The following is a 9,150-nucleotide window of genomic DNA, read 5'->3' as shown; positions in this document are numbered from 1 at the left end:
GTTCGTGTTCCCTGGCCCTCATCTTTGCTGGCTAGTGTTCTTGTTGTGCATTTGTTGCTGTTGAAGAGTCTTGATCTGCAGGATGCAGGACAAGCCGTCGCGCCGCGACTTTTTTCCGTTGAAATGTTTTCTCAGCCCACTTCTTCTTCGGTACAACCCCCTGAAAACATCAACGGTCCAGATCGTCCTATACCCCTTCGCCTGAAAACTTAAAAAAGGGTAGGATGGTCATTGCCCCTGCCCCTCCCCCAGTCCCGCCCCCGCGACGTACCCGCGCGCCCGTCGACGTATGTACGTGTACGCGTTTTTTTTACTGTGGCGACATACGTTCTTTTTACCGCGTAGGTGGTCAAGCACGTCGGTGGTCAAACCGCGCGTCGCCCGGTGAAAGCGCGTCGTGGCGCGTGAACTGCGGCCCGCCGCCCCGTCCCGTCCGTCCCCTCGTCTGCCGCCCCGCCGCCCCGTCCCCTCGTCTGCCGCGCCGCCGCCCTCGACTGCCGTCGAATTGATAGGCCAACGACCCGTCCGCCCGCTGCCCCGCCGTCTCCCTATAAATCTCACCCCCGTCCGCCCGTCGCTGCAAGCACCGCTCCCCGCCCGTCGCCGCAAACACCGCTCCTCTCCCGTCTCCACCTCCCAAAAGGCCGCCGGCGACATGTCGTTCCACCGCGGCAGCAGCTCCGGCACCGGCGGCGACGACGGACCCAGCGCGTGGCCGTCGAGCCTGAGCACGCCGGAGACGGAGGAGCTTTACCGGTTCGGGCTCCTCGTGCCGCCGGGTTGCCGTCTTCCGCACGACTGGAAGCTCGACAAGGACGGCTACCCGACGCGCGGGCCCGGCGCCACCGCGGAGGAGAAGCGGACCGGCGGCCGCAACAACATCGTCGGCCGTCACGCGTTCTGGGACGGCAAAGACTACGCCGCCGTCATCGGCGCGTACCGGCTGGCGGAGTCCGGCGTCACGCCTGACCTCATCGGCGACCGTCGCCGCCTTCTTGTCCCGCGCCCCCGTCCAGCAGCGCGTGGCCGTCGGGCTCCTCCACCACCTGCGCCGGCGCCCGCCGACCCCCCCGCCCCGCCGGAGGTGGAACTGCCGCCGGAGCAGTTGGTTCTTCGGGAGGACGGCGATCCCGACGATACGCCGGGTTACCTCGTCGCCCTGCGCGCGTCGGCGGCTGCAGAGGCGGCGACGGCTGCAAGGGAGGCCGCCGAGCAGGCGGCAGCGATCCAGGCGGCGGCGGCGATTCCGCCAGTGGTCCCGCAGGCGGAGGCGGAGGCGCCGGAGTCGTCGGACGACGATGTCATCGACTGGGAGCGATTAGCCCAGGTCAGCGACGACGATGACGATGACGGCGGGGGTGACGGCGGTGACGTCGGGGAGGTCATCGATCTGTTGGCTAGCGACGAGGAGGAGGAGTAGTTTTTTTTTAAATGTTCTAAGTATGAACTATGTATCGTTTAGGTTCGAAAAAACTCGTTTGGTTTCGGTACTGTTGAATGGACTATGTAAAATATCTCTATGTTCAATCTAGTTTGTTCGAGTCTTGTTTAAATTTGTCTTCAAAGTTTGTTCAAAAAATTAGCTAAATATTGAACGCTTATTTTGAGAAAAATTGAAAATTTTCTGACCCATGCATAAAAATGTTCACAATATATTTAAAAAATTTGCATCGAATATACATAGCACAGAATAAGGTATGCAATTATCGGAAAATTGTAGAATAAAAAAATCATGAAAACACATAAATTAAAAAATAAAAAATGTATGTAAATGTTTATAAAGTGTTTTAGAAATGTTCAGATTTTGTTTAAATATGTCCATATAGCAAAGCCGGTGGATAAAAAAATTGAAATTTTGAAATAAAAATATAACAAATAAAAAACAAAAAAATTAAAAAGGTGAGATATTTTAATTCATTAACATTTTCTGAAATATTATTAAATTCATTAACATTTATGAATCAGAGAATATTTTTAAATTCATTAACATATATGAATGAATACAAGAATTTTTAAATTCATTTACATTTTCCGAAATATTTTTAAATTATTTAAATTTATTAACCAGAGAATATTTATAATTCATTAATATTTATGAATCCGAGAATTTTTGAATTTATTAACATTATCTGAAATAGTTTTAAATTCATTAACATATATGAATGAATACAAGAATTTTTAAATTCATTAACATATATGAATGAATACAAGAATTTTTAAATTCATTTACATTTTCTGAAATATTTTTAAATTATTTAAATTTATGAACCAGAGAATATTTATAATTCATTAATATTTATGAATCGAGAATTTTTGAATTCATTAACATGATCTGAAATAGTTTTAAATTCATTAACATATATGAATTTTCTGGAAAATGGTGGAAAATCTATACGGACTCGAAACGGGACAAATTTTTGCGTGCGTGCCCTGCTAGGGCACAGTAGCACGTGGAAAAAAGTGGGCACGTTTGGCGGATGCGAAGCGGAGACGTGTGACCGAGGGTCCCCTCCCGGCCATACCGAAACCACCCCCTTCCAAGCAAGTACCTGAGCGGTTTGACGGATTTGCACCCAACTTCTGCGAGGCGTGTGGGGCCCCACCCGGGCACCCCACGGCCAAATGAACGAACATCCGATAACGAACGCACGTTGCGTCACGTCCGGGCAGTATTTTCTGGGTTTTCTGCCCGGAAAATGGTAGAAAATCCATACGGACTCGAAACGGGACAAATTTTTACATGCGTGCCCCGCTAGGGCACAGTAGCACGTGGAGACAAATTGGGCACGTTTGGCGGATGCGAAGCGGAGACGTGCGACCGAGGGTCCCCTCCGGCCATACCGAAACCACCCCCTTCCACAGCAAGTACCTGAGCGGTTTGACGGATTGCACCCAACTTCTGCGAGCGCGTGTGGGGCCCCACCCGGGCACCCCACGGCCAAAATGAATGAAATCCGACAACGAACGCACGTTGCGTCACGTCCGGGCAGTATTTTCTGGGTTTTCTGCCCGGAAAATGGTAGAAAATCCATACGGACTCGAAACGGGACAAATTTTTGCGTGCGTGCCCAGCTAGGGCACAGTAGCACGTGGAAAAAAATTGGGCACGTTTGGCGGATGCGAAGCGGAGACGTGCGACCGAGGGTCCCCTCCGGCCATACCGAAACCACCCCCTTCCACAGTAAGTACCTGAGCGGTTTGACGGATTGCACCCAACTTCTGTGAGCGCGTGTGGGGCCCCACCCGGGCACCCCACGGCCAAAATGAACGAAATCCGACAATGAACGCACGTTGCGTCACGTCCGGGCAGTATTTTCTGGGTTTTCTGCCCGGAAAATGGTAGAAAATCCATACAGACTCGAAACGGGACAAATTTTTGCGCGCGTGCCCTGCTAGGGCACAGTAGCACATGGAAAAAAACTGGGCACGTTTGGCGGATGCGAAGCGGAGACGTGCGACCGAGGGTCCCCTCCGGCCATACCGAAACCACCCCCTTCCACAGCAAGTACCTGAGCGGTTTGATGGATTGCACCGAACTTTTGCGAGCGCGTGTGGGGCCCCACCCGGGCATCCCACGGCCAAAATGAACGAAATCCGACAACGAACGCACGTTGTGTCACGTCCGGACAGTATTTTCTGGGTTTTCTGCCCGGAAAATGGTAGAAAATCCATACGGACTCGAAACGGGACAAATTTTTGCATGCGTGCCCTGCTAGGGCATAGTAGCACGTGGAAAAAAATTGGGCACGTTTGGCGGATGCGAAGCGGAGACGTGCGACCGAGGGTCCCCTCCGGCCATACCGAAACCACCCCCTTCCACTGCAAGTACCTGAGCGGTTTGACGGATTGCACCCAACTTCTGCGAGCGCGTGTGGAGCCCCACCCGGGCACCCCACGTCCAAAATGAATAAAATCCGACAACGAACGCATGTTGCGTCACGTCCGGGCAGTATTTTCTGGGTTTTCTGCCCGGAAAATGGTAGAAAATCCATACGGACTCGAAACGGGACAAATTTTTGCGTGCGTGCCCTGCTAGGGTACAGTAGCACATGGAAAAAAAGTGGGCACGTTTGGCTAAGTTAAAAAAAGAGCCTATTTGATTAAGTTAAAAAAATTGGTTAAGATAAAAAAATTTGATACAGTTAAAAAAATGTGCCTACTTTATTTAGTTAAAAAAATGAGGCCCTGCAAAAAAAAACGCCGGCCGTCTCGCTAACCGACGCGCATGCGTGCATGGGGCCGTCCCACTAACAACGACGCCGCAATCAGCGCTCGGGCGACGTCGTTAGCCGACGTGCATGCAAATTTTCCTTCTACGTCAGCCCGTCTCGCCGCCGCCGCGATCTGCACGTGCTGCCACCGTACGCCGCCCGTCGCCCCACACTCCAAAACGGCGCCGGTGCGGCCGCGCCGGCCTGCCCTGACCTGACCCGTCGCCCTGTATACGCTGCCGCTGCCTCTCCCACCGTCGCCCCACCGTACAAACGTCGTCGGTGCGCCCGCGCCGGCTTGCGTCCCCTGACACGTCGCCACTATACGCCGCCGGTGCCTCTCCCACCATCGCCGTCGTGTATGTTTTTTCCAGTTTTTTATACGACGAGGCTCATAGCAGTATGATGGTGTGTGACAGAAATCTATTTGATGCAGTATGAATATCAACGGTGTGATTCCATGTTCTGTTCAAAAGTGGGTTAGCCTAGTTGACAAACTGTCACCCAGTCAGAAATTCAAGTTTTATGAAACGGATATGCAGGGCATGTTTAGAATACCATCGATAAAGATGCGTGATTTTTGCTTCACTTTTTACTCCAAGGTTACAATCCGAGTAGCAAAAAATTCATGGTTGAAGAGAGTTAAGTACTGCTGGATGTAAAGGTCTTATTTCACTAAGGCCTGATGATGTGTACTCCATATTTGGTTGGAAAAACAATGGAGTGGATGTTTTTGGGTTTCTTAGTACTGAAGGAGAAAAAGCAACCAAAAATATACCTGTTAGTTTTGTTAGCAAGAAAAATGGTAAGATCATGATTGATGATCTCATAGAAAAGATTGTGAAGAATAAGAGCACTGATGATGACTTTATTCGGATGACATTTCTAGTTCTCTTAGGAACTATAATTGCACCAGTGTCTCATGAATACGTTCCGAAAAAATACTATGCCTTAGTGCAAAATATTAAGTTGATAAGGAAGTTCAACTGGAATGCATTCACTTCACGATTCTGTTTATCGGAGATTGGTAAGCTTCTGCAGGACGGCCATGTTAGGCAGTGGCCCCAGGGGAACCTCGCCCTTTTGCAAGTACGTTCTATTTATTAATTTCAACACTTTTGTTATAAAATGTCACGGAAGAACATGTAATTTAATTAGTTTATGTGTTTTGCAGTACCTATACTGGGAGAAGGTGCAACCAATCATCGGTCCAAAATATGATCCGTTGGCATTGTTGAGCCCGCTGATGAGGAACTGGACGGAAGATATGGCTGTGAGAAGAGACAAATATGACTATGAATATGGTCATGGTGTTGGGATGGTAATCCTAGTAATCATGTTTGTTTTACATTTATGAAATAAAGTAAAGTGTGCATATGGTTTGTATGTATAATTCTCTTGTTGCACTTGTAGATCGATGACAACATTACAGAGGAGTATAGGCTGAAAAAAATTGCGGAAGAAGAAGCTCAAAAAACCAAGAAAGCTAGTAGCAAAAAATCTAACGTTATTGGAACGAGGAAAGAGGGCAGTACCTCGGAGGCTTCGAGCCAGAAGCCTAATATGGACCGGATTTTGAGTGAGATGAATGAGATTCGGAAGGAAATGCTTCGTTTGCCAGAGTTATGCGCACAGGTAACACTTGAGCACGTCTCTTTAATGTGCATCACTGAATTGAAGAACTAAGATGAAATGTTTTCTTGCAGAGGATGATTGAGAAACTGAACAAAACCGGCGTCTCCTACAAACCCAGTAACCTGGAAGAGGACGAAGAGAATCTGTACCGAGGCATTAATGAGTCTTCAAACGATGGTGGACGTCCGCAAAAAGAGTTTGTATATCAAAAAGATGATTCAGACCGGTTCCGCACACCTTCCAAAATGAATTTGCAAAAGGATGATAACAGCGTTGATGTAACTTCTCGTGGAAACACACCTTTTTACTGCACACCTGAGTACTGGGATAGTTTCAAGGGTGATATGGATGATTCTGTCCAAGTACCAGAAGTATCAGATGAAAAAGCTGCCACATCTTTAGAGACGGACGAAATCGCATCGCATGCGTCGGTTGGTTCTCAAGGAGTACAAGAGGAAGTGGAGGAGGTTACTGGCAGGCGCAAGCGCAAAGGATAACAACATGTCAAGTCTCCTTATGTGGTCCCTAAACCGAACAAACGTGCAAAATGTTCTGCCAAAGGAAGTAAGTTTTTTGTGTTTCTAATTGTTATTGCGTAATAATTATTTATGTATTTGCGTTTATAATTATTTGAGTTGTGCGTTACAGAATTGTTCCAAAATGGTGGTGTTAACAAATCTGGTGATGAGTATGATGTGGTGAAAGCGTCCATCAAGTACGTGCGTGCGCATGAGCATTCACAAAAACATGCCAAAACAGAAATTTTCAGTGATGGCATGGAAGAAGGTCTCACTGTGCGGAGAGCTTGTTAGATTATTAACCATGAGTGGCTAAGTGACAACGTAAGTTAATTTCATATATTGTTTTACAATTGATTCAAAAATACCATTGTTTAATCTAACACATTATTTATAGGTAATTAATGCATACTCATCATTTTTGGTCGACAAAGTTAATGATGATCGTTTCATGTTGACAACTTGGAGGATACATTGGTTGCTTCACATTAGACCCGGAAAGAAGACCGCCGGTAACGATTATGAAGCAGAGTCGCATAGTAATGGACCCGTGAACAGATGTGAGGACGAGTATTTCAAAAAATCAAAGGTAAGTTTTATTGTTAACACGGTACATACATACGATAGTATGTGATGATTGTGTTTTATGGTCCTTGTGATGCAGACTTATATTCCTCTAAACAAGCAAAATAATCACTGGATTACTGTCGTCATGCATAGCGGGAAGAGAGAGTTTCAGGTTCTTGACTCGTTGATGACCGGAAAACTTGACAGTGTTACTAGAGAACTCGTTGAGGACCTGGTAAGTTGAACTTTCAAATGTGCATTTGGTAACATTCGTTTTCTTTAGTACACTGAATGACATTCTTTCCACCATGTTTATTAAATCTGTAGAGAAAACAACTAGCAGAAGATATCCAAGAAGCAAATGCAACCGGAATTGTGAAATATCCGGATGTTTCCAATTGGCCTATTCAAACGTATGATATGCCAAAACAACATGATGGGTGAGTTCTTACTTCGACAGAATGTCGGTCTTGTATGTACAGTAGATATTTAATCTTCGTAAATTGTATGCACTAGGAATTCGTGTGGAATATTTCTCCTTCGATGCTTTCAATATTGGGATGGTGACAAATGGACAGGCTTATTTTCACAGGTACGCAAGTCATGTTTGGACTACGATGTACAATGAACGCTGTGCTAACACCATTTTTTTCAGACCTCAATTGATGATTCGAGAGAGTTAATGATTGCGCAACTTATCTTTTCGGAAAGAAACAAGCTTGATGAAGTGAAAAACAAAATTATTCGGATATCAAAGAAGAAAAAATAGATGCGGCACAGAGGAGTTTTGCATGTGATTGGGTGGTACTGGAGGACTTTATTTTTCAAATGCTTTGCGCACTTGCTTATAAATTTTATGTAATAGACTCTGCTTACGAATAGTTATATGTAATAGACTCGGCACTTTTCCAAATATTTTTTATGTCCACATGATATTTTGTTTCATAAATATTATCTAATCATTCTTTTTTTGTTTACATGATTTATTTCCGAACCATTGTTTTTTCAGACTTGTTATTTTCTGTCCACTACAATAAAATTACTGTGGTGACAATTGTTATGTTGAGACATCATTGTTGTTGATATAAATATTCAGTATTCATTGTTTATTTTATGAATTCTGCATGTATTTACTACAGTCCCGTCGGCTGTCAAATATATTAAAATAAGAGAAGTACTTTGTGAACTGTTGTTGAAAAAAAAATGAAAAAAAATGCCCGCCCGTCTCCACAGCGTGTCTTAGTAAGACCGTCGTTATCAAGCCCAACGGGCGACTACCACAGGCGTTTCGGAGCACGCCATGGAAACCAGGCCCAACAGGGCAGCATCGACGCGGCACATCGATGGGGTAGTAATCACAGGAGTTTAATTTGACGACGGGAGCTGAGTATATAAACTGGTCGTCGTCCCCTTCGGCCGGCGAGGTGGGACTAAACTTGCGTCGGCCGCGGGGCGACGTGGACACAACCACACGCGACGTGGGCCGGCCCAAAAAGGCACTGGACGGCGCGGTCTTCTCGACGGCTCGACGCGCCGTGGGCCGGCCCAAAAAGGCAATTGACGGTGCGGTCTTCTCGACGGCTCGACGCGCCGTGGGCCGGCCCAGTTACCACCGCTGAGACGCCGCGACAGGGAAACTAACTAGTTTAGTCCCACCTCGCCGGCCAAAGACGACGACAACTAGTTTATATACTCAGCTCCCGTCGTCGCATTGAACTCCTCTGATTACTACCCCGTCGATGTGTCGCGTCGATGCTGCCCTGTTGGGCCTAGTTTCCACGGCGTGCTCCGAAATGCCTGTGGTAGTCGCCCGTTGGGCTTGATAACGACGGGCTTACTAAGACACGCTGTGGAGATGGGCAGGCATTTTTTTTCATTTTTTTTCAACAACAGTTCACAGAGTACTTCTCTTATTTTAATATATTTGACAGCCGACAGGACTGTAGTAAATACATGCAGAATTCATAAAATAAACAATGAATACTGAATATTTATATCAACAACAATGATGTCTCAACATAACAATTGTCACCACAGTAATTTTATTGTAGTGGACAGAAAATAACAAGTCTGAAAAAATAACGGTCTGTAGGCAATAATCTTGTTTCACACATATAAAATACTCAACACGAACATAAATTTAACAAATGTTTTTCATATAAATGGAAGAGGTAAAACACTCGCATCGTCTTCACTTGAGTCTTCAAGTCCAGTTGCTG

At 46.3% G+C, this 9,150-nt stretch overlaps 1 pseudogene; it reads left to right on the top strand.

Moving 5' to 3' along the window:
• Positions 1-4,929: 4,929 nt before the first annotated feature.
• LOC123066096 (uncharacterized) lies at positions 4,930-7,700 on the top strand (annotated as a pseudogene).
• The last annotated feature ends 1,450 nt before the right edge of the window (positions 7,701-9,150 follow it).

This window comes from Triticum aestivum, chromosome 3B (genome assembly GCF_018294505.1).
Source record: "Triticum aestivum cultivar Chinese Spring chromosome 3B, IWGSC CS RefSeq v2.1, whole genome shotgun sequence".
NCBI lineage: Eukaryota > Viridiplantae > Streptophyta > Magnoliopsida > Poales > Poaceae > Triticum > Triticum aestivum.
The sequence above is the reverse complement of the archived record's forward strand: the minus strand, read 5'-3'. Positions and strand labels throughout refer to the sequence as shown.